We start from the raw sequence: 27246 nt of genomic DNA, 5'->3' as shown, positions 1-27246 counted from the left end.
TAAAACATCAGCGAAGAAAATGCATTTCCGTCAAAGAAAAACATCAACGACAACCATCAATAAAAACCATTTACCGTTCGACAAAAAAACCAAAAAACTCATACAATAGTAAGCCTCATTTCCTCAGAATGTAGATCAAAATTTAGGAGAGGAAACTCAGCGGAAAAAGTTTAGAGCTTCAGTGCCCAGTAGCATATTTTTATGTCTTTACTCACTGTTTAAGCTTTACATACTGTCTCCAATACTTAAGCCACATTTCATTGGCCTTTTTATAAATAAGCAAGCACCGTTCATCTAATAAGAAACCGCTATAATGTTGCATGGTCTATGGTACTTTACGTTTCTACTGCACTTTCTTGGGAAAAATGAAATGCGCTTTTAAAACTGAAGCTCATAGACTCATATTCTGATATACTTTTAACACTCATAGACCACAATCGCTTTGAGAGTGTTTCCGCTTTACACACACTGAATAGAAATTGAATGGAAAGAAACGTACAAAAGACTTAAGCAGCAAACTCCACACATCACTTGAGATGAATAAGATGAAGAAAAGTAGATGAGTATATGAGTCGAGGAAATATGTACATATGTATGTACGATGTACAGAAAAAAGCACAAGCGAACTGCTTTAAAACGGACTTTTGAAACTTAGATGAGAAAAGTATATGAAGAATAGCAGAAAAATAAAAAATATGAATGGAATAGAATAAAAAGTCTAAAACGTAAATGGGAAATAGAACTATTACATACATATATATATGTATATATACATAAAAATGTAGCTGGACCTAAGAAGTCAGCAAACTTTAGTCTTTGCAACTGAAATAAATAATATAACTACAAGAAGAACAGAATTGCCAGTCTCTATAAAAATAAATAAACAAGCGAAAAACAGCAACCGACGCTATTTAGGTCTATAACAACAACAACTCTTTAGAAGTGTTATTTTGCCTACTCGTAGGCATGCATATGCAAGCAGAGTAATTTTGCAAATAAAAAAGTAAAAAAAAAATGTGTTGGCATTGATTGTGGAAAAATGAAAAGCTTCAATTTATAGGCACGTTTTTTAAATAAAACTTTAATTTAACACCTATAAATATACATACGCATAAATATATAAATCTATAAGAATTTAAGCTTGTAATTTGCATTAGGGTGGTTATAATTTTTAGAACTTTAATTTCACGAATTTTGCTGCTGAATAGCTAATCCTTAGTGCTGAATAAAAAATACAGAAATTTAAAAAAAAATTATTTAGGTTTATCTTAGAAGACACTGCATAAAATTTCTATATATAACATTGTAGAAAGTAATTATATATGTAGTAACGATATTAATGTCAAAAATAGTTTTATGATAGATTTTTCAAAAAAGTTTAATCGCATTGGGACCAATTAAGGAAAACATTAGTAAAATAATATAAATACAAATGGTGTTATATATAGGAGCTAATTACGTAAGGGTCATTATGACCCGAAGCATTTTCATTGGGTTAAGTGGTAGCTGCTTATAATATTTTTTAATATATTTTAACGGTAAGATAAAAGTACGAACAACTTTTTTAATAACTTGAATATATATTTTTAAAATTTATCTTAAATTTTTTATGATTACGGCGCCTATAAGACCACTCTGACTGAGATCTTAAAAATATAAATATATAATTTAAAAATCAAAATTTAGTGTCAACATATATCACAACTTACAATATATCCACTTGTGAATTTGAAAACCTCATTTTTAAAGCTATACCTATATCGAATGCAAATATATTTATGAATATTTTCCGAATATTTGGAGTTGATCCGATAAATAGTATTTGGAAAAATTTTTTAACTTAGTGTAATCGGCTCACAAAATTTTTAACGCGTTTTTCACGAAGAGGATATATTTGGCAGGCAATTACTGATGGAATTAGATTTTTAACTAGCGCAAAATATTTGACTGGTCTTTCGATCATTGCTTTATTCATTTACAATTTTGTAAATCCACATATTTTTATTTATTCACAAAAAATAAGATTTTTTTCTGACTTGCAAGTGGATATAACCCCATAAAGTTAAAAAACTGTCATAGTACTTGCTATTAAGAACTAACAAATACTATACCAGCTTAATGTGTGTACGTATGTACATATGTACTCTGCATGCTTGTAAATATATCAACCATTAAGCAATAATTCAAAGTCAGCTAAAAACATGCTTGACCTAAAACAAAAGTCCAAGTTTAAAATGCGTGCGATATATGTGCATATAGGTATTAACATACATATTATATATATATATATATATATACATTTACATAAAAAGCACATGCTTTATATATCTTATTGTTGTTGTGCAAAATGCTGCGTGTTATTCTGCTCATTTGGACATACGCTCATTTTCAATGCAATCATTGGTAGCAAATTGAATCGGCGGTATTTTGTTACATGCGATAATAATTGCAAACTCTTTTAAACACATACAATATTTATATGTTAAAATAAATATCTTGCGGAAGTCGAATGGAAAAGAGCATATTTTAAAAATCGTGTGAAATAATTATAGAACACCTCTATAAATATGCCTTGCAAATCTGTGTATGTACGCATAAGTATAAATGCAGGTATGTATGAGTATAAGTGTAGCGACCAACTGGCACGATCGGACAGTAGAGTTTATTTTAAGAGCTCTACAAGCAAGTAAATATGTATAACCAATATTTAAATCGAGGTTATGAGGTAATGGTCAGCTTAATAGCAGAAACACGCTGCGCTAATATAAGTGCATGCACACATACACATATTGTAGACATCAGCAAAAATCTTAAAATTTACATATGTAACATACATACATACCAAAACACATTCTAACATCTGGCAAAGTAACGGTTAGAACTTATAACCGCTAATAGACTCGTTCAAATCTTATTTACTTCGCGTTTTTTCTTTCCAATTTAGCCTGTCAAATTAGCATTGAAATGCGAAAATGCGGGAAATTAGCGAAAATATAAAATTAATTAGTCAGTGCAAGCGAAATAAAACAACATAACAGTTGTTTAGAAAAAAAAATTGTACTTTGCGGATCTGTTTTGGACCGATATGTGTGTGCTGATAGCTGACAGCTGAAAGGTTATTAATAAGCGTCTTAATTGTTTGCATGTTTGGCTAACGTCAATACATGCTTGTAGAACTTTTAAAGTGATAAATAGCGTGCCAAAGTAGAATGAATGGAATAAAATTATTCACACATATAAAATTAATTACTTATTGTAATTAAAAATTTAATTGTTTTACGTTTTTTACGTAGAAAACAAAACAATATAGTAACAGCAATCTGAAAACCAAGTGTGACAGTCAAAAAAAAATTATTTTTGGAAATTACAACAACAAAAAACTACTTAACAAATTGGTTTAACATTTTAAGAGTGTATTTATAAATTTTTCAAGAATTCACTGAAAAAATTTTGAAAATATGTCCTTCACTACTCGGTGATTCCACACTTACATATATATATTTCAGATTTCATGAAGATATCTCGTCAAATAAAAAAGTGTTCCATACAAGCACTTAAATCCGACCGTTCATTTTGTATGGTAGGAGTATAGCATATTTCCAGATCGATATCTCAAAAGCTGGGCGCCTATTCCGCATATATACAGACAGACGGACAGATAGACGAATATGGCTAAATCGACATAGTTCATCAAGCTGATCATTTATACATACGAGTATATACACTTTATAGAACCTTCTGACTTCTCATTTTGGGTGTTATAAATATCGTGGCAAACTTAATATACACTCTTCAGAGTATATAAGTAATCAATTTAGAGGGTAAGTTAGACTCACATATATTTAATTTAAAAATATAAAGCATTGTAGGTTAGGATAATGCAGCTTAGAATATTTCAAACAAAATATAACTCGGTTGTCTTCAGTTAGAATTTATAAAGGATAACGCACAATTTTTAAGTGACTTTTAATTAAAATAAAAACAATAAAAATGTATTCAAATATACTACGCCCGATTGCTTTCTTTTGGTATATGGTAATACCACCATTTACACTTTTTTATGTTTTTATAAAACAAATTTATGTTTATTTAACTTTACAACTTACTAATCAGCTTCAAAATCGTCCGAAAATGAAAAATTTTATATTAGTTAAAGCTTATGCTCAATCCAAAATTATACTTGAAATCACATATATATCCTCTAAAACAAAGTATTGACTTCAATAACAAGTGAAGCTACAAGTCACCACACCTCAAACAATATTTTAAGTGAAGATTGCAGGTGAAAGAACAAAGAAAAAATAAATAAATAAAAAGAAAAATAAAATCAAAATCATTAACAATATTCAAAGTACACAAAAACTCTTTCTATATAAAAAAAAAAAAATTTGGTTTAAAACACAACAACGAAATTTGAAAATATGTATAAACATCCAAAGTACAACGCGCACTTAACAAAGCAGCTGCTTTAAATAACATTGGAATAAACTTTTTTGAGATGCGAAAACATTCCACTAGCTGTACCAAATTGTGACTGCCTTTATGTACATACAAGTACTTTGCACTTAAGTAAATAACAACGCAGTTAAATAAAAAGAGGTGTGTTTGGGAAGTAAAATCTTCAGCTTTTAATTTTGACGCTTAACTCGCAACAGAAAAGAAAATTATAAGTCCCATAACAATTAACTATAAACTGTTCATATTTAACCTCTATTTTTTAAAGTTTTCAATTATAAGAAATACACAGTGGAGGTCATTTATGAAGAATTGTAGGTTATTTGAAAGCCGAGTAAAAAATGAAGGGTTGGTGCGCAATATTTGGCAATGAAAGCGATAGAATGGCGTACAGCGGCATAATTTATTGAATTATGGGGAAATATTGACGCAGAAAACACAAAATAAAAGGTTATTGTTTAAACTATAATGCTGCTCGAAATTTTGATGTAGAAAAAATGTATGTTTTTCCAAAATTATTTGCACGGCTTGTACAATAATATACATTTTATATACAATATTTACATGTTTTATAATTTTATATATGTACAACATATATAAGATGGCGCACACTGTATTGTTCAGCTGAAATGTATTTAAAAAATATTCGACTGTGTTTAAAGTAAATATATATATATAATATATATGCACATAATATCTGATAAAAAGGGTGTCATGTAAATCTGAAAAGCGCAGTAATATAAAATTCATTGATTTTTATTTAAATGAATTCAGTTCACTTCTAATTGCTTCATAAAATACTTTTTAAATATTTATATTTAGATCATTATTTTTATCTTTACTCAAAAATAAAATTTTTAGCTCTACAAAAACTAAAATAACTCTATTTTAAATTTTTCTAATTCTATTCCACAACCACTTGGCGGATCGTTTTCAAGAAACGTGAAACGTTTACGACCATACTTTACTTTGGAACCTTAAGCGATATGAAAACATTTTGATTACCTAGAGTGACGAGAACAGGAAATCAAAAAACTAAAATGAAGCCAAATAAAAGAAAATGTTTTAGTTTAGAAAATTTAAAAATTCTTTAATAAAAACTTCTTATATTGAATATCTAGGTTTTCATAATTAATTATGTATGATATGAAATTAAAGGACGCACCTAGTATGACAGCCTAAAAAACGGCTATTTTTGGGAATTAAAACAATGACTGTATCAATTGCTTTAAAATTACATATAGATTATATACTATATCTACATAAAAAAATTAAATATCTTTCGTATTCTCCGAAAGCGTTTAAAAGAAGGTTCTCCGCTACTGCAGTGATTCCGGCCTTCTTCGTGGATGGAAAGAGTAGTACATTAGCCTACGGCCGAAAAATATCAAAAATTTACAAAATAACAGCATTTAAATGGAAATCAAGTTAAATGTTACCCCAAATCTGGCACGCTTTTGGTCTGCCAGAATCCGATTTTAACTAAGCGGCTACACTTTAGAAAAATGTAAACTATTTAAGATCTTAATTTAACCTATCGAGATATGCCATACAAATAATCGTTATTTGTTTAAATTTCACATTAGATGTGCACATTAAATATGATTTCTTATTATTTAAGTTCGGCTAAATTTTTTTAATACAAGCGAGAATTTTGCGGTTAATACATTTTTTTGTTCGACTTTAACCTTTAAATGATTACATACTGGTAATGAAAATCCAAAAACGAAAATTTTGGATACTATGGAATAATATTTATATTTATATCTTTATGAATTAAATTTTATACTGCATTGTCATGATTCAAAAATCACCGTCAATATTTTTTGTTGATATTTTCAGTCTTTAAAAAAATCAAAAGATTAAAATGAAATTACTACTAAGCAAGAGAAATCGTTAATTTCGGTTGCATCGAAACTATAATACCCTTTACAAATACAAAATATTAATTACAAGAACTTTGGTTGTTTATGGTATCTTAACAAGTTCTTCAGAGATTGAACCGTTAACTTGAACAGTAACCCATGCCAAATTTCGTGAAGATATGTCGTCAAATGAAAATACTTTCCATACAAGCACTATATTCCGATCATTACGGTTGTATGCGATAGAGTAGCGGATGGTACATATTACACAAGCTTCTCACGTAAAATGTTTAACAAGAGAGCAGCGCACAAAGATAGAGAGCAGAGAAATGGCGAATCGAATAAGGCTAATATAAATTATACTCGTTGGTTTCCATAGTGATCTGCACAGCTAAATTCTTATAAAGCTTTATTTATATAGAAAATATAGAAATAGCTCTAAAGTCAGTTAGACATCAGAGATGATATAAAGATTTACAAACTACTGAGACAGGAAATATGCGTGCAGAAAACTAAACTGCAAGAAAATCATCACAAAAAGTTATGATACAATTTCAAATTAAAAATCATAAAAACTTTCGAAAATATTATAATTGAAGTTCGACAACAAAATCAGTTCAACGAAAAAATAAAACGTAAGAACATGTAGCGAATAGGAAACAAAAAGAAATAATATTAGAATTCATTAAAACACCTACCCGGTGGGTATGTAATAAACCCGTTCATTACGACACTTCGTGCTAAGGTATAATAAAAATTATGATTCTTGATTCTAAGCAAAATTCCAGTTCCTTGACTGAGAACCAGATATGCATTATGGCTTGTCAAAAGAATGCAGTTTCATTTCATTTCTTTGCATTCCGCGCCAGCAGAACAAAGCCACCAACAAGCTGCTGCTACAAATCGCTACCGGCGAGCAACAGCAGCCGAAGCAGAAGCTGGGAGAAGCAGAAGCCGAAGCAGCAACTGTCAATCGCCAACAAGCAGCAAGCAACTGCCGTTGCGTCAATAAAATTTTGCAGATTGCGAAATCAAAAAACCGCCGCAATGGCACTGCAGAATAGCAATGAGAATAAGAATTATAACAACAACAACAATAAGGCGACTACAATAGAAACAAGGAGGCAGTGAGCTACTGCAATGTGGCAAAATAGTGAATGCTGCAATTGTGCTGCGGCGAAAAACTCGTTTCGGCGCCGACGAGTAAAGTCGAGAATTTTCCAGCAACGCCATAAGAATTGCAACAACAACAACAATGGAAATTAATGTATCACAACTTTAGATGCAGTGGGCCGAAACTAGAGGTGTGGCATTGCATTACCGGCAGCTGCTGACGCACATAAACACACACATACACACATACAAATGTACCCACATGCGTACATACATATATACATACATGTATACATATGCGTCCATAGGAGTATATGTATTTACATATGTAGTGGAGACAATATGATCTGCAATACAGAAGTTGCGAAGGCAAACAATGCATTTGTTGCAAGCCGCAGAGTTCAGTTTGCTGGCGGTAGGCGCTTGAGTTGTGTTCGCGCCAGAGCCGTGGAACTTTAAGAAAGAAGCACAATAAATAAATAATAAAATGCAACAACAACAAAAATCAGCAGCAATAACAACAAACATGACAAACTGAGACAACAACAGCAACAAAAATCAACATCAACAACAACAAGCATGTTAAGCTGGGCAACAACAACAACAACAAGCATGCCACGCCGAGGCAACAACAGCAACAGCTGCCGCTTCACCAATAAACCATCGCTTTTGCCAGTGAATGTTGCCAACCGATCTTTCATTGTTGTTGCTGTGATCATTGTTGTTGCCGACGAACATTGTTGCGCTACGGCAATTATTTGCATTTGAATGTTATGCACACAATTTTTGGTACAACAGTGAATGCCGATTATTTGTTGTTGTTGCTGTTGCTCTTTCAATTGCATTCACCAAATAACGATGGTGCTGGTGCTTTGTTATGCCCTCACTTTGTTGTTGCTGCTAGAGTTCAACATTTCATTGCTACTATTGTTGTTGTTGTCGGCTGCATTAAACGTAACGACGATCGGCCGGTGATAGTAGCGCTGTGGCTAGCGGTTGCAAATAGATAGACACATAAATTTTACAAAAATAACAACAACAATATTCTTATGCCGAAAGCTGCAACCGTAAAGTAGCATAAAGTTGAACGAAGCGAAGATTTGCTTGCGGCAGCGGCGGCCTAAGTTTGCTTAGCATTTACAACGGCAGTAACAACAACATAAATGGTGAAGGTTACAATCAAATTTTATTTTAATTTATTTATTTTTTTGTTCATGGGTGAATGGTCCAGGCCATCCATATTGCAAATTTATGGACTTGACCAGCGCACGAAGCGCTTGCGAAACCATCACCACTTGGCCTCTGCGCAAATTTACAGTGTGTCATTGTTGCAAAAGAAAAATTGCTAAGAAATGCACATATGAGAAACGAAAGAAATAAATAGGATACAATATTGGATTATTACATAAATTTAAATTTATAATTTAAAGAAAAAAACAAAAAATATTACTTCTATATATTTCTTAAGATATAGTAATTTGTTCAATCACATAAATCTTCGCGATTATTCTGGGGTTAAAATTCACGTCTTCAAACTCGTTAAATTCAAAAAATATAAATAATATATATATATAATGTATTTTAGATAACGCGAAAATATATAGATAAAAATATTTCAGCAGAGAAAGTAGAATAAAATTTCTGATTTTAAGAAAATATTTAAAATTTAAAAAAAAATTTAGCTTACGGTGCTTCATACAAATATACATGGGAAACATCTCGAACAGTATACACTTATGCAACCTCAAATTTATGGGCAGATACTTATTTCACTTGCAGTCCAGCTCCGCGATATACGCGTTTATGCTATCTACGAGGTCTGTTCAAAAAATACGCTGAATTTTCAAATTTTGCGTTGGTACACTCGTCTCGAATATATGTTCACAGTTTCAGCTATATATAGCATATTTATTTTGTTTGTGAGTTAGACGGAATTTCATGCTCAAAAATACTTAAAGTGTTGACAGTGGCATACTCTGAGTTAAAAAAATTTTGACAAGTAGTACAAGCTTTTCAAAGAACGTCGAAAAGATGTGAATGACGACGCTTGTCCTGGACGCCCCAAGGCATCATCAACCTATGAAAATGTTGATCAAGTGAAGAAATCGATGTCGAATCGAGTCGAATCACTATTAGAGGCAATTTTGGGCATGAAGCGTGTGATAGCGATGTTCGTTCCAAAATGGTTGAATTTTGACCAAAAAAAAACCGTCGCATGAGCATCGCTCAATAATTGTTGAATGACGTCAACGGCGATCCAGGTTTCATTCAAAGGGTCATACATAACCGGTGACGAATCATGGGTATATGGTTATGGCATCGAAACCAAAGTCCAACCGTCCCAATGGAAGCACCGAGGAGAGCCAAAGCCAAACAAAACAAAAAATCGCTAAACGAGCTCAAGGGCGTACCACAAAGTGCTCTGATATGCACTGCTTCGATGATTGGAAAAAACGCTGGCACAAGTGTATTACATTTGAGGGAACTACTTTGAGATGGACAAAATATAAATTGTTAAATAAATAAATAACTTTTGAGAAAAATTATAATTCACCTTATTTTTTGAACAGACCTCGTACTGCCTTCTCTATTCCCTGACCACAACAACTGAAAACAATGAATTTATGTAGAACTCTTCTTCAGCGGCAATCTGTCTATGAAGTATGGCCTGAGTCTACTTGACTCTACTATCTGAGGCTTCTTGTGTGACCGCTGAACTAAGCTTAGTCGATCTGCAAACGCGCAATCGCTAATCGGACTGTTGAGCCCATTCTAATTACTTCTACTTTCTGCTGGCAACCACTCATCCGCTTCGGCCATTTGCTTAATGAAGCAAGCTATGCGAATTTGTAGTCTTGCAAGGCCACTACTATGCTCGGTATCCTGCATATACTTGCATGCTGACAAGCCTGCTAAGACAGTGGCTCCACTAACATCGTCCACTTTCGATAATTTAGTGAACGCATCGCTATGTCAGATAAAAAAATTGATTGCTGCACAAATTTATGGCAAATTGGCAGTAAAGTTGGCAGCCAGCAATGGGCTGAGGACTGCCAAGTCGCATAGTGAAGATTTGCTTAACGGCTTTGACATGCGCTTTAATGTCGGCGGCTTAGGATCTTACGTCTCTTTGTCGTGTTATATTTCATAAGGTTTAATGACTTGTTGGTTGGCTGTCAGCAAAGCAGAGATGTTTTCTAGTACACGTGTATTCAATTTAATAGGTTTTTAGTTAAGATCTCATGTGGTTAATTTAAAGAGTTACATTGTATCTAGCTAAGTCCTTTAGCTGGACAGACTAAGTTGTGACGCAGAAAACTTTCTTGTTGACTTGGAAAATCAATGAGGATAAGGTAAGGTTCGGATTATCACACAGAAATACTTCAATTCGTACTAAAATGCTATTTAAATACCTTGACCTTATAATAGAGTCTCTTCTTTAAATTTATGGTGTTGCCACTAATGTGCAATAGGAAAAATAATAAAGCAAAATTAAAAAAAAAAACTAAATGTTCAAACAACATAATTTAATTTATTACATAAGAAAGCAAAAAATATTTATACTAAGGGAATAGTATAAAAAAACCGAATAGTTAGTCCGTTTCAACGTTCTTGTTAAGGACCAGGATTAGCAACTGCATTTTACCGCAGTTTAGTGCTGACTGATGACGTTTAACTAAGCAAACTCACCACGCCATATTTTATGCGGTTGGCAATGTCTTCCGCAGAACCTTCGGTAGTGGTAATTTTGCTCCCAATATAGCAGAATTCTGTCGTCGTCGTATGCTGGTAATCGTACAGATTCAGTGTCATTTTTGCTAGAGATGAATTCTCGCTAAGCTTATTTAGGTTCTTCTGCAAATCTGATTTTTTACTACCAGCAGATGAATATCATCCGCGTAAGCTACATAATTCTTCGAGATATTTCAGAAAGATCCAAGGTACACCATGCTCATTAACGCCTTGTTCAGTACATCGGCCAAAACAATGACAAAGAGTAGCAGTGACATAGGGCAGCCTGACTTTACGCAAGCTTTCGGTCCGATAGCTTTTTGTTGTGTAAGATTTATACTAAAGCGATGCTGAAGTCTATAGGAGACCCTATAAAATATATACGATATATTTTTACAATGGAAAAAATATTGAAGTAAGAATTTGCATCAACCATCGTTACGTATGTTAGAAAAGGCATGTGGTGAATCTATTCTATCGAAAACCCAAGTCTACGAATGGTATAAAGCCTTTAAGAATGTTAGAGAAACCGTCGAAGACATGCCTCGTTCCGGTCGTCCTTCGACGTCTACCACTGACGATAACATCAAAAAAGTGAAGGAAATCGTGTACGATAATTGTCATGGGAATGTTAGAGAGATGGCACATAAGCTAAACATCGGCCATGAAGTAGCTCGTTTGATTTTGACCGATAATTTGGGCAAGAGACGCGTCAATGCTCAGTTTGTTCCAAAAGAGCTGATTTTTTGGCAAAAAGACCGCACCGAGCTGTAGTTGTAAACGATTTTAAGACTAAAAATTCGCTCAATACCATCGATTAATCACCGTATTCATCGGATTTGGCCCCATGCGATTTTTTTTTTTGTTTCTATTGAGGCCGTAAAAGCAAATTCGCAGAGGGAACTGAAGGCGATCTTGGTCAGCGCCTACAAGGCATGTTGCGATGATTGGAAAAAGAGGTGGCATATATGTGTATCGCTTCAGAAGGAGCATATTTTGCAGTTGACAATATAAATATTAATGAAAATTAAAAATTTGTCTTCTTTTTTAAAATCTCCGGAAACTTTATGGTCACAATGTACAGTACATATATTATCAGCGTATTGAGCTGAGTCGAAGTAGCAATGGCTACAAGATCCGAACATATTTTTCTGATCAGACTACTATAGCATATAGCTGCCATACAAGCTGGCCGATCAAAATGAAAATAATGGTCTTCATAAAATATATTTTTTTCTAAACTCATATATTAACCTCAATTCGACGTGAAAGTTGTTTATATCAAACAAAGTGGCTAGAAAGAAATAGCAAAACGTTTTCCGTTGGATACAAACTGTTGGCCGGTTACCGTTTCAGATTTCGATTTGTATGTACATATAGTTGATATAAAAAATGCACCTGTTAAAGGTAAGATTTTAATAATATTAAAATTATTATATATTAATATAATATTTTTTTCATAAAAATTATCTTGACTGCCTCAAACTTTTTGATTGGTTAATTGTATTTGATTAATAAAAGTGGATCTCATGTCAAAATAAATTGCTCTCATTTTGTATCCTTTCATAAACATAGTATAAGACCACACCAGCCAATTAATGCAGCTTATATTTTAAACCTTTCAAATCGTTAAAGTAAAATAATACATATTATTTAATACAAACTCTAATCTATGCCCAGCCCACATACCTACATACATAATTATATTCGTTCGGCCCACAAGGTTATTAATCTAACATTGAAAACTGTTATCGAACTTAGCGGTAAAGCAATGGATGTCATTGAACTAAAAATATATATTAACTAAAAACTAAAAATTTAATTGAGCTGAAGTGAAGTGAAAAATGGACGGCAATTTGAAGCACAGTCATGCCAGTTCCAATTGTAACAGAATTTTTTGAGCGTTCTTAATCGCCACAGCGTGCAACTTCCTGTTAGACTTTTATTCGGAGATTTCTTCGATTGTCAAAGGTGTTTAAATATATGAATGTGCAGCGATAGCAAACACAATCGAACACAACTATAATATGTGATTGTATATGTGTGTGTGTGTTTGTAAGAAAGCTGAAATTTTAAGCGGCTTTCGATGGCGAGAGAAACTGTAACTCACATGTGGCAGAAGAGAGGTGTATATACCATACATATGTATGCTATATGATGGAGGCTTGACAGTGTTGAAGGAATACTAAGTTTGTTGTTTTAGAAGACTTTGTTGTTGTTGTTGTTATTTTCTAATTTACACTTTAAAACATAATTTTTTCGTTTTTGCTTTAGTTATTTCTATGTATCTAGAATATTTCATAAATTTTAATGTGGTTGTTGTTGTTGTCACAGATAATTGTTGAGATGTAAGAAAATCGATAATTAAATTCTCTGATTCTCACATATCAAATCAATTTCAAGGCGAACAAATTTATCATTTTGTCCAGGTTCTTGTAACGCTTCAACAATATCGAAAGGTGTTGTCGTGCTGGCGGCAAGCATTTTGCGCTTAGCGGTAATTGTTGTTGTGTTTTTGATGTTGGTTAAATTTTTTACTACGTTTTCACTGCACCATATGAGTGCCACAGAAGTGCACACATACACACATACAAGTATAGCTAAACATAAGCGCACACACAAGTGTATATTATATGGCTAACCACTTGTGCCTTGAGGAAGGTGCAATCACTCACTGAGCCGAGTCCAAGAAGAAAGCAGCACCGGATCGGCCAAAGAAACCCGTCAAAAGCATGCAATGTAACCGGAGACAGCTATGCCACTAAAAAAGAAGCAGAAGCAGAATACAAAGCGGGAAAGTAGCGAAAGAAGTAGAAATGTGAGATAAGAAGGAACTGCAAAGCGGAACAGCAGAATGCTCTGTTTGAATTGTTTTTTTTCTTCTTCTTTTTCTGTGTGTTTTATGCAAGCGATATTAGTTTTGCTTAGTCGTTGTTGTTATGGACTGCTCACTGGCTGACTGATTTGGTTTGGTTTGGCTTGCGGTGTGCGGTGTATGGCGGTTGTGGTGGTTGTGGCAGCTCATGTGGCCCATGTGCGGTTTACGCGTCCCGTTGCTCGCTCCGACTACAATACCAACAATGCGGCTACTGACAGCGTTTGTGGGTCGCAGGTGAAGGTGAGTGCGACGCCATGCGTTTACTTAGCGGAACTAACGACAAAGTGCCAGCAGCTTTTGTTAGTGTTTTTTTTTTTTTTTATTCTACTATTTTTTAATTATTTTTAATGCCACAACTTGGCTAAGTGCGCCACACTTGCTACCTTTGCTACACATTTTCATTGCTTTGCCTGCTTCATTTCTGATTCTGCTGTGCATGGATTTCATATAGACAAGTGTGTGTGTATGTATTATGGAAGCCGCAGTAGTTGTACACCGTAGTGGTGGATTGTGTGAGATGTGTGATAGCGTTATTAAAAGAAAATAATCGTTCGATGGCGTTGAGAAGGCCAGACAGTTGGCACTTGACGGTTTTTGGTCGACGCTTCTGCTGTCATTAAAACGTCAATGGCATGTTTTCATTGTAAGTATGTACACCGCTGAGTGTAGGTGACACGAACATACATTTGTACTTATTATTGCACAGATGAGGCTTTCTTTGATTAGCAATTCGCTGTGCTTGCAAATGACGATTGGAATTTTGTTTTTGATTTTTTTGCAATTTTTTTGCAATTTTTTTTTTCGAAAAATGCATATACATACATACATATGTACATACCATATATACATATGTATATAACTTGTAGTAAAAAGAAATTCATTATTCTTCCAAAAGGTGGCTTTATTAATTTGTATTTTGTGAATGGTATTAAAGATAAGGATCCTGATACTGTAGAAGTCAATCAAGCGCAATTTTCCGGTAATTTTAATGTCAAAGATTCACCATGCTCTGGAAGGCCATTTGTCGAAAATATCAATTAAATAATAGAAATCCTTGAGTCCGACCGTCATGAAAACACTGTTTCTATTAGCCAGGCTCAAACCAATACAAAAAAAGCTCGAAGTATGGCTAAATATCGCAACAAAATCGATCCATTTCTGATGCGAATGATTGCTGGCATTAATAAGTGGTTCATCAAGCGAGAACGGTCGTGGTCCAATCGCGGTGTGCCGACACAAATAGTGGCCAAGCTAGGATTGACGATTAGAAAGGTTTGACCAAGGGTATGGTGGGACTGGTAGGGTAGCAACTATATACTATGAGCTACGGCAAAATTGTGCTCTCAACAATTGTACTCTCTGAGAGGGGAAAATCCCAAACCAAAATGAGAGGAATTGTATTCCGTCAGGGACAACGCCAGGCCACACACATCGTTTTTTGCCAATACGAACGAGATTTTCTATGCGAGTGGCATTATGAATGACAAGGAGTTATCAAACAAAACGATGCATATTTGAACTAAACTGGATCATGATATTGTATATAAACCTTCGAATGAGTTCGAGGTTATATTTTTATTTTTTAGAAAAATATTTAGTCAAACATTCGCTTAATTTCTAAATATACTCCATTTTAGTGAATTTTTTAAAATACTATTTATGTTTAAGTAAAATGTAATATAATACTAAAAACATAATTTCAAGTCAAACTCCTTAAATCTGTTGTTGGATGGGTTTAACTCCGAAAATATGTTCGCAGAGAGAGTAATTCGAAATTAATGAATACTCATACTGTATGGATGCGGGCATTAACTACCTTTTTATCTCTGATTTGTTGATGATTCCAACTTCATTTATAAAATAGCGAAGGAGTCATTCTGATTTCTCATATTGCGCCTCAAACTCAAATTTATTGGCAATTTTGGTGTTAGTATTAAACACTACAAAGGATTTACTTTTACTAGTCTTAAAAATTGCAGAAAAATTTGACAGATCAATATCCTTAAACTTTAAAAAAAAAAAAAAAAATTGTATTTATTTAAATAAACTTAAGTTAATAACAAGAAAGCTAAACTGCATATACAACTTCCTTGTGAATTTTTTCAATAGTTAACTCAGAGAGTTATTACACTAATATTTTTAAAGAAAACGTTAACTTTCTTAAAGAAACTGCACAAACTCGAGTTTATTGCCCATTTTGGTGTTTAGTATTAAACCCACAAAGAAGTTCATAATAACAAAAATTTACTCGCTTTAAGAATTATGTTTAATGGAGCGTTGCTTTGTAAAAAAAAATCAAACTAAGCTCAGAATAAAATACGGACTTGAGTTTTTCGTAAACACAAAACCTGACACACGAGCTTATGGTAAGTATTAAGACAAACTTTTGCACAGTCTTTCCTCATTCTCTTGATACAAAGTATGAAAGTTTTTTAAGTACTAAAATTTACTGTCAATATTTAATAATATTTCAGAAATTTTCAACAAAAAAAAAATAGTTACTTATAAAATTTTTACCATCTAATATTATTCAATGAAAAACATTAGTTTTTGCACAAAACTTATGAATTTTCTTGAATCTAATGATTCTTAATCGAAACATAACATCAGCAGTGAAAAGAAAAGTCTATTCATCCATGAGTTATTCATATGCTAGGCAAATTATCTTTCAACTCTGCATACATTTCTTGAATAACGTTTATTGACGTCCGAGGAAACAGCAGAAGCAACTTAACAATTATTGCTACATCCATTTAAATGAAATGAAAGAATATTTTTGAATAAAGATATATAAAATGTATTGTCATATGGTACTTTTTTTTATAATTTTTCCTCTTTTTCATATATATTAATTTATGGGTTAATGTTGTGTAGAAATAGATGTCTATATGGTTATAAATATAATTATAGACAGCATTCCACAGTCAGATCTTCTTCTCAAAGCTATTCGCGCATCAACAACAAAATACCAAATCGAACTTTATTGCCAACTTTAATGCGTTCATGTAGTTGTTGTTGTTGTTTGGCTAACATAACAATTTTTCTTTGGCGTTCTATTCTTTGCGGTGGCTGCTTTTTTATTATCTCTAGTTTTAAATTACCGGGTGATGACGGCAACACTTTTTGCTTTTACTTTTTGTTTTTGCATATTATATATCTGTATGTCAGTATGTGCATATATATAATTGTAATAATATTGTATAATGTTGAAAATAATGTACATTGTGTTATTGTGGTTTTTTTGTAGCTTGCTTTATTTCGTTTCTAGCACGCCAGTTCGCTGTTTTGTCAAGCCAAGCAAATGGTAAACGCAAAAACAAAACACAAAATGAAAATATGCAAAAAATAATAACAATAATGTGAAAAAAGTTTCGAACAATAGCAATAACAACAACAGATAAAATGTTAAGGCCAGCATTTTTGATAGTTTTACACCCATATACGCATACATACATATGTACATATACGCGTGTAAATCAAAATTGTTATGCCAAGCGTTAAATTGGCTTAAACTTTTACGATCAAAACTGTTTGGTGGAAAACGCGCTTTTCGAGATCAACTGAGAATAAAAAGTAAAATAAACGGTTTCAATATGTTAGATTTTGATGATTATTGGTGATTTTTGAGGTTTTGGAAAATGCAATTCATTTGAAGTGATAAAAGCTATTAAAAAGAAATTTTAAAAATCATATAAATTGGTATTTTGATTTAGCTACATAAATATTTTTTTCTGCCTGGCTGAATAAAAAATGCATACAATTATTTTTAATACTTTCAAATTTGGTTTTAAGATTGATAAACAAATTTTAAAACGAAAAAAAATACTTTATAGAAAAAAATTAAACTAAAGCAACATTATTTATTTTTAATATTTACATTTTCTCTTTGCTTAAAATGACAGTGTATTTAAGGAAAAGTATTCAGTTCAATGTTGTTAATTTTAGATTTATATAATTCATTTTTGCGTACATATTTTGATTCTTCTTTCAATCTAGAATACAATTTATTTTTAAAATGTATTTATTAGAAAATATAATATTATACAAAATTAATAAAATCTCCTAAATAATATATTGACATTTTTCAAAATATTATTTTGAAAATTCTTTAAATATTTTGATATTTTAAAAAATTTTATTTTTTTATATAAACTTTTTTTTTAAATATTATTTTTAAATTTATTAAATTTTTTTTTTAACACTATTGTGAACTTTTGTAAATTATGTTTTGTTTTTAATATTATTATGAATTGTTTTTATATATCTATAAATATTATTTAGAAAATTTTTTAACTTTTATTTAATAACTTTTTTCATATTACATATTTTGAAATTTTTTAAGATATTTTTTTGCATATTATTTTGATAATTTTAAATATTTATTTTAATATTATTTTGATATTTATTTAAATATTCTTTAAAAATGTTTCTATGAAATCTTTTAAATATTTTTTTTAATATTATTTTGAAAATTTAGAAATTTTGAGTTCTTTTATTTTTAAATTGAAATTCTATAATTTTTTGTAATATTATTTCAAAAATTTTCAAAACATTTTTATTGAACATATGCTAGTTTTAACATACTGCCATTGTAAGAATATATCCAGTGCGTATATATTATATAATTAGTATACCTATGTTTCAATTAATTTTAGTGATTTAGTGTATTTAAATTTTATATATGTATAAGTTTTATTTTTATTATTATCAATTTTATTATTTTTTAATATTTTTACGTACAAAATACTTGTTTTTTATTTGTTAAATTTTTTAACAATCAAAACTAAAAAAAAAAATTAACAAAAACCACATAATTGTTTACCTTTTTTGGAAAGTTATAAGTTTTTATGTTTTAATTTTGGTTTTGCTTCATTCTCCACACTAACACTGTTGCATGCAAATTTTTCTTCATTTTTTAGGGCAACAAAATTTCACTTAGAATCATTATAGAAGAGCTTTCAACGCATTTAATTATTTTCTTTCAAGTTTAACAACTTTTATTTGCACTTTCACAGCAGCAATAACCAATACACATGCACACAGTTAAACCGTTTTTGCACACTTACTTCGTACACTCGTTGGAAAGGAAATTCGATGAATACTGCGTTTTGTTTTTGATTCAGAATTGTCTGCGTCAATACATATACATATGCAAAATCGAATGATTTTTTTTAGTTATTATGAATAGAAGTGTTATGCACACTGTTTTTAACTATTTTTTCGATTTGAAATAAAAATTTCTACACAATTTCCACAAACACACACGCGCTCGCGTAAAGAAACGTTGAATTGTTGTTTTTTGATTTCACTTTATTTTTATTGGCAACAGTTATAATTTGTATTTATATTTGTAGTAGTAGTTTTGTTTATGCTCTAAGTTCAAATGAGTCTTGAGTCCAACCGTTAGACACAACCAACACTGCCGACGTACACGAAGAAACTAAACTTTGGCTAACCAAAGACTTAAGATAGGAACTCCAATCGGGCGCAAGCCGAGGTGCGTTGATGAAAGCAAACGAAGGCGTGGAAACAGACAAACAGTAAAATTGAAAATTCAGCACTGGGGGAAGTGAGGCGAGCGGTGGCAGAGAGGCGCTAGCATGAAGAAGATGGTGGAGAGGAAGATGAGCAGCAAAAACAGCGCCAGAAGCGAACGTAGCGGCAAAATGACGACCACGAGAGCCGGCAGTGCAGGTGCGAAGAAAGAAGTATGCAGAAAATCACAAGCTGACTTTGTTGTTTTTGCTGTTTTTGTTATTATTCCATTTTTCTATTGTTTGTGAACGCTATTGGCATCCGTGGTTGTTTTTATTGTTTTTGTATATATTTTTTTTACAAGCTTTTTGCTACTCTTCCTATGCGCTTTCTTCTACCTTCGATTCATATTCTTTAATCGCATCTCAAATGGTTGCATCACATCTTGAGCTTGAGCTAGAACAATGCACATTTTCGCTAGTCGCCGAAAATGCCCCGCCTCGGCTGTAAGAAAACATAGAACTATAATACCCAGAGATGGTAGTTTGAATTTGAAACAGATAACAACGCAAGTTCTTTAATTCGTGTTTGTTCACTGTGAAATGAATATACGACTTTGTAGAATAGTTATGAGACACTGTTGCTCGTAATTGCTGTGACTATGTATTTTCATGCTTTTCGTCGTTGAGTTTGACTTTTGTGTTAACTTTACTCACATTTAAATTTTTACTCAAAGCAAAAAAGGCGAAATTTCGATAAAAAAAACCGCAAAACAATAAATTAGAATATAAGGAGCGTAGCTCAAGCGCTCATTTTCGAATTTGAGCGAGGAGAGCAATAAAATTTAAAAATACTAAAGCTCAGAAGCAACATGTAATGGAGGAATGGCAGAGAGTTTGGCCAACTAATCGAATGTATTTACTAAATAGGTAGATACAATCACTCGTAACTTTTCATTATATATATACGTACTATTGAATAATTAAAGCGAGTGCAGAAAATCATAACGGAGCGGGCAATTGAGTGAAGAGCTGAAAAAGCTGCTGTTATATATTTGCTTAATTCTCTTGAGTGTAAAATCTAATTAGAACTATATGAAAGTTCTAACGATAACTGTGAAATTTTAAATTGAAATATTATATAATAAAATTAAAAATTATTTTAAAATAGTAACATTATAAAATAAATATATACGCAACATACGCAACACTCGGCCAAATTTTGAAAATATAAGAAATACAAAGTATTTTGAGATGTACGTCAGAATATACATATATGAGGAGAGTGATACCAAAACAGTATTGATTATCAAGCAATACTGCCAATCGAGTCTGCTAAAGTTTGACATTAAAGAAGCGGTGCTATTGGTAATATGACTATCCAGGTTCAATAAAAAAATCTTACTTAGTATCTAAAATACATATTTTAAAGACAATCAGGCTTTTTAAAATATGTATTTTTCACATATGAAGAATATGGGTACGTATGGATCGATTTTTTCCAATTATAATATTAACTAATTTTTATAAAGGAGTTATATTCACTTGTGAAATAAGAAAAAAAATACGATTTTTTGCAAATATGGTATATTGAACTAGCATATATATGAAAATGTTCTCTGAAACTTTTAGTTTGATTCGGCAGACAGTTTCAAAGATATGAGCGTATTTGTAAGAATTAAGACAGGTAATGATCAAGGGAATACGATTTAAAATACTAATTCCGATTTTTTGGTCACTCTGAACGTTTTTTTTTTAGGAAGCCGCCATAATGCATAAAATTGTTCGCTTACGCTTATTTAAACACTTGTAAAGCATACATAAGAATCCATTATACTACAATCCTTCGAATACGTTTCAGTAATTGCCGAATCAGAGGTCGTTTAAGTAGGGCCTCGTCTTTATTTCCCTAGGTCTTATAAGTATTATACAATCAATTAATTTTTGAACTACTCATATCATAGATTACAAATAGAATATTGTTCTAAAAAGCTAACGAGAAAAAAAGTCTTGAACAGTCGATTAGATATAGAAGATTTGTCATCCGCAGCTATTACTATTACTGAAAGGTTTCTATGTACATACTTAGTACCAGCACCGGACAAGTATCTTGAACCACAATTATAGTTGTACGTCAGGGCAGAACTCTTGAGGATGTCTCTTGTAGGTGCTGATTTTTGATCTAATACAGCCAAATATTTTCGTCATTATCAGAAACCGCCGTCCTTCCTTAACCCTTCCGTGAGTATAATTCTTGTTTCACTATAATCTTCTCCACCTAAATTTAACTCCAAATAAACTTGGAAAAAATGATGGTTGAAGTGTGGCTGCCAGGCGCTGCTGTTCGTCGACCTACCTACTGACTACAGAAAAATAAATATCTGCTCTCATAATTACAACATAATGGGTACATATAAGGTATGCAAGCGCATTATAAATTTTCTTTCTATAATTTTGTAATTATTTATTCGTTTAACCAAATTTACTTTTGCACTCTTCAAGTTTTGGGGTCACTCTACTTTTGCACACAAAACTTGGAAGCTTTTATTGGGTTGACAGGAAATCAACTTGTCAGCTATTTAATTTTGTGGGTATTCCCTCCCATCAAATACTCATTGCTTAACTGTTTCTCGGTTGATATAGACGACTCTTTGATTTTTGGAATTTTCAACCTTTGATAAGTTGAGGTAAATATGCTTTTTATGCCAAATTTCATTTAAGAAAAAAATTGTTAATTTGTAAAGTTTTAAAAACCCTTGCCCCTTGAAAAAGTAATTTTCTAACATCTATCCCAATCCGTGCTTAAATTTTAATATTTGTTTACTTCTTCACATTTTAGCCAATAGTGTTTTCAATGAATAGCGACACCTACATGTGAGTTAACAACAACTCATTTCATTTAGACAACACGAAACTTTCCCGCTAGATGGCACACGAAAGAAAAAGCAAAGACCCAAATAAGGGAATGTTAATGCAGAGAATGTTAATAAATATTTATTTTAATAATTTGATTTCAATAAATATTTAATAACATTCTCTGATATTTCCACCTAACAAACCTGGAATAATTTAGTATGATCTAGTAGAGTAATAAAAATATTATGTTTCTGACTTTTTCGAAAAAATGTGCAGTTTTTATTGAATTATATTTACCATTTGTAAACGATGTCGAACTTTTCACCAATAAATATCTACTACGATTTTTTTGTCTTACACAACCTATACTAACCTGGGCATCATAACCAACAACGTCATTTAGAAAAAGGCAAATAACACTTTCAACAACTCTTTCCCCATTAATCGTCGTCTGAGTTGTCAAAAAAACATTAGAAATCGCTGACGATAAGCCTTTAGTGAAATGCGTATGAGCTTCAATTCCTACTTTACTCCCACGTTTACTTAGTTAGTTCGCGTCGATGGCGTTCGCTTTGAAGAAAATACATATGTACGACGGAGTCCGAAGCCTTACCATTTTGGTCGAAGTGCCGAACAAAACCTTTCAAATTTTATATATTTTATAGATATTTTGTATAACTTTTTGAACGTTCATAAAACAACAAAAATTTATTCGCGCTTTAAGGGATACACATTAATCTATAACTTTAAAAACAACATACAGAAATTTTAAATCGATATCTCAAATAGTTTTTAAGTCACAGTCTTCTAAAGTGTAGCAGCGCAGTTCAATCAGCTCCATCAATTTTTTTTTTTTTGAACGCGTTTTTCACAAATCTTCATTTTTCAAATTGGCTGCAGTTTTAACTCGAAAGAAAAATCATTCAATTGCTTTGATGTTTTTTTTACTTTTTTTGTGCATGTTTCACAGTACAATCCCTCCATTTTTTCGATTAAAAAATGTATAATTGCTAAAAATCATCTTTTTTTTGACAGAAAAATTAATTTTTTTTACAAAGTCCATCATAAATATGAACATATTCAAAATTTTAAAACATTTAATTCAGTAGTTTCCCTGAAGAAAATCCCAAAAACCATTTTTCTTTTGAAACGATCACTGCCCTTTTAAGTTTCATGAATAAATTTTATGCTATTTTTCACTAAGTTTTCTATGTGTCGGCGCTCACTAAACTTTTTGACTGAAACAACTTATTATATAAATAAGTACACGAAAATAACTTGGTTGTTTCTCGCAAGAGTCAGATACTTTTATTATTTTTTTATTTTATTACATCTCGCTTGTTGCTCATATGTTAAAAACTCGATATAACCATGGTCTCTCAGCAGAGAATGTTGATGAGTAGAGAAGGAGCAAATGTTAGCAGTACTAAAATGTTAATTGCTAAGAAGGAGAAGTGCCTATGATCGTTCAACTGGCTTCGTTTTAACCCTAAAAAGCAAAAGTGAGAGCTTGGAACATTGTTTGCGCGGGGTAAGGAGAAGCAAGCATCAGCGTACGTGTATTTATGTATGTACATATGTATGTGTGATAGTCATAAATATTTTTATAAATACGCATAAATAAGGGAACATTCAATAAACCTAAAATATGTATGTATGAACATATTTTTCTGAAATATTCTAATTATCTCTGTAAGTAAAATATGCTATTTAAGTAATTGAATTGAGATATGCTAATTAATTCCAATTAATAAAATAAAAAAATTAAATAATATTTAATTTATATGAGTTTTAGGATTCGAACGTATAGGCTCGTATTCGGATTGTGCTTAACCCCTTCCCGCTTACGACCTCAGCCACCACAAAAGTGGAGACGCGGCCGCTTAGCCACCGTTTTATTGTTATCCTTTGCTCAATAAGCAATTGCTCACGCAACGCACATACATAAGTTGGAAAACTAGCCTATTAAATGTTTATTTTATTATGAATTCTGGGGTTTTTACCGGTAATACAGATTTTTAATTCAAAAGGTTTTTCATAATTATAAATTTGTCATATCATAGAAATTGAAAACATAAATCTAAATAGGTATGCGCAACGATTTTTCATATAGGAATATTCGTTGTGTCTATTTATAGCATTTCGCATATTGTGTGGTGTATTTTTCTTTTTCGAAGTTATACTTTTCGATGTTCCCTCTTGTGGAATTACAAATTAGTACTCAAAAAGTTTTCATTTAACATTTGCTCCTTCTCTACTCATCAACATTCTCTGCTTTGAGTACTTTTTGTAGTTTTTACATGAGTTTTCACATTTACATTTACTAACATTCTCTCATGTTATATCGCCTTACAGGTATCCCAGGGAGAAAAGCTTTATGGTAAATTTCATTACCTTCGTTACTGGCTGTTGCATGACCCAGTCAATATGAAACAATTTTATTATATTATTTATTAAAATTCAAATTATTTCAACCCATCATATTTACCTTCATTCCAAGTATTTACTGATTCAGGCACATATTGCATTGACTCCTCACTTGCTCTTGGGTAGTCATAATTGTTAAACCAACTATAAGGATTTTGGCTCATACAAATTTGCAACAGATTAAGCACAAATATTAAGCGAAAATTCATGTTGCTGTTTGAAATTTTATAATTTTCTAATTCTGTTGCGTTAATGTGGGATGTCTTGGTTGAAGTAAGTTCTGTCATCAAAAAGCATTGCCCATTTATATATACCGCCAATAATTTATTTTCTGAAGAAATCGGCGTTACTAATTTTATGACGCATATATATATGTATTAAACGTACATATGTGTTTGCATATATATAGTGCATATCAGAAGTATAGTGCAGTTTTTCCTAACGTTTGTGGTCAAATATGTACTTAGCGGCCTCTCTTTATAACCAACCATTTAACCGAACCTAATTGATATGGACGAACGTTACGTAGGCTGCTGATTAAGTATCTGGCCTTGGGCACCCTTAGTATTGCCAAACACCTGTAGACGTTTCCTTTGGAAAAAATCGATATGATGAAGTTGTCTTTGATAACGGCCAGATGTCCGCAAGGGTCGACCAAAATTAGCTGGTAAAATTGGGATCGATGAGAATTATCGAAAAAGAAAATATTGTGAACTGCAGTGAGGTTAAAAGATCTTAAATTTTCGCGTGATAAGCATCTATAAAATTTATACTCATGCAGATCCTTTTGGAGCACTATTGTGTATTCTTCCACAGCCAAAAATATCAAATAGCAACCTTCGTATGACTAATGGCGTCTTTTGACGCAAAACCTTTCTAAAAACCACAACGAAAAACTGAGATAAATGTAGTGATGTAGTGACGCGGCATTTTTGACTCACTGCCGGCTGGTCCAATCAGAATACAATTCTGACCTTTGAAAAGATCTTCTACTGCGTTGAGTTATGTAAATGCAAAATTTATTATAAATATTCCCCAAATCCGATGATTGTCCGTAACTGAAGGCATTTGCCACGAAGTTTGTAACACCCAGAAGGAAACGCCGGAGACCCTATAAATATATACATAAAAGATCAGCATGACGATTTATCCTTTTATCCTTCTATTTGTCTCAGTGTGTGAGATATCGATCTGAAATTTTGCATACGTTCTTCTCTCCCCAAGAAGCTGCTCATTGCCCGAACAACAATAAACATGTTGGCTACTAGCGCTTAATGCAAAAGTTTAACAGTTTGTTGCAATACCAACTTGGAATTTAAAAAGATCTAATTTCTCAAGAGATAGCGACTGTTCTGAGGCAGATAATAAAAAAATAAGAGCACTTTTGCGATTTTTGCTTTTTTCTGGCGTTTGAAGAAATAGTCGAATAAAAGTATCCGGAGATATTTCGATTGACTACGACTAGGAGTTGGAATAGATTTTTTTTATGTTGATGTCCCATCTCAGGTTTGACGAAAAAGAAACGCGAATGAAATTTAATTTTAAGAAAAAAAATAATTTTTTTTATAGGTTTTCATACTAAAAAAATAAACGCCTGGGTTTCAAATATATGGTCTGTGAGACCGTCCGCGGGTAGAGGTGTTACGAAAATTGGCGCGGGTATAGCAGTGTTAACTACATTAAAAAAAATATACAAATTTTCCGAAACATATGTAGTATGTATTAAAAACTTCTAAAATTTCATAAATTATATCCTTTGTACTCCGACCAGTGAGAATGTACTCATAATTTTCACTATCTGGTAACGAGGAACCGATATCGCCGGTTTTTTTAAATTTAAATACACAGGTCGTTAAGGGAAGTATTTTGATCTGATTTTACAAAGATCACTGATATAGTGAATGATATCAATATGTTCCGTAATTTGTGTGGCAAAACCCCGCAATTATATACTCGCACTTATACATATGAATATGTTCGCAAGTAATATAATCAGTTTCTGGGAATTTCTATAATTTGTTTTTATTTTTGTTTAATGTGAGTCAGAGTCGAACAGCTAATCATAACATACATATGTATGTACATATATGTTTAATTAGAACCATTTATTAAACAACAAACATATGTAAGTATAAATGTATTATGTTCTACGAAAAATGTTTATCAGTTTTCAAAAGAAATCAGTATTAGCTTTTGCAACAACCAAACATTATTGACCCAAAATCAAATTTGTACATATGTATGTATGTACATACGCAATTTAAAACCACATATATTCGCAAAAATGTACAATGCGTGCTTAAAGGAAGGTATATTCCCCGACCCATGGAAAGTACAGCGATTGGTTCTACTTCCCAAACCAAATCAGCCTCCGGAGGAAGCCTCATCATATCGACCTCTGTGCATGCTTGACACGATTGGCAAAGTGTACGAAAGCATAGTAAGA

General features: G+C 32.0%; 1 protein-coding gene and 1 long non-coding RNA gene across 5 annotated transcripts in view; both read right to left on the bottom strand.

The window, feature by feature from the left end:
- LOC106625241 (peptidyl-prolyl cis-trans isomerase G) overlaps positions 1 to 20146 on the bottom strand; it is a 123758-nt gene extending 103612 nt beyond the window's left edge. For 2 of the 4 annotated variants that reach the window (XM_036356689.2, XM_036356692.2), the window contains exon 1: positions 18866 to 20146. The gene's annotated coding sequence lies outside the window, so the exon portion shown is untranslated. Of the gene's footprint in view, positions 1 to 13275; positions 13426 to 18865 lie in introns of those variants that run through there. The other 2 variants (XM_036356690.2, XM_070109763.1) reach the window with 2 other exon arrangements.
- A 4185-nt stretch (positions 20147 to 24331) lies between these two features.
- On the bottom strand, positions 24332 to 26878 carry LOC118683900 (uncharacterized). Its single transcript, XR_004979715.2, has 2 exons — positions 24862 to 26878; positions 24332 to 24779 (listed from the first exon to the last, which is right to left on the bottom strand). It is a non-coding gene; the product is annotated as an uncharacterized lncRNA (long non-coding RNA).
- Between the last annotated feature and the right edge of the window lie 368 nt (positions 26879 to 27246).

Source organism: Bactrocera oleae, chromosome 5, assembly GCF_042242935.1.
Source record: "Bactrocera oleae isolate idBacOlea1 chromosome 5, idBacOlea1, whole genome shotgun sequence".
Taxonomy (NCBI): Eukaryota; Metazoa; Arthropoda; class Insecta; order Diptera; family Tephritidae; genus Bactrocera; species Bactrocera oleae.
The sequence above is the reverse complement of the archived record's forward strand: the minus strand, read 5'-3'. Positions and strand labels throughout refer to the sequence as shown.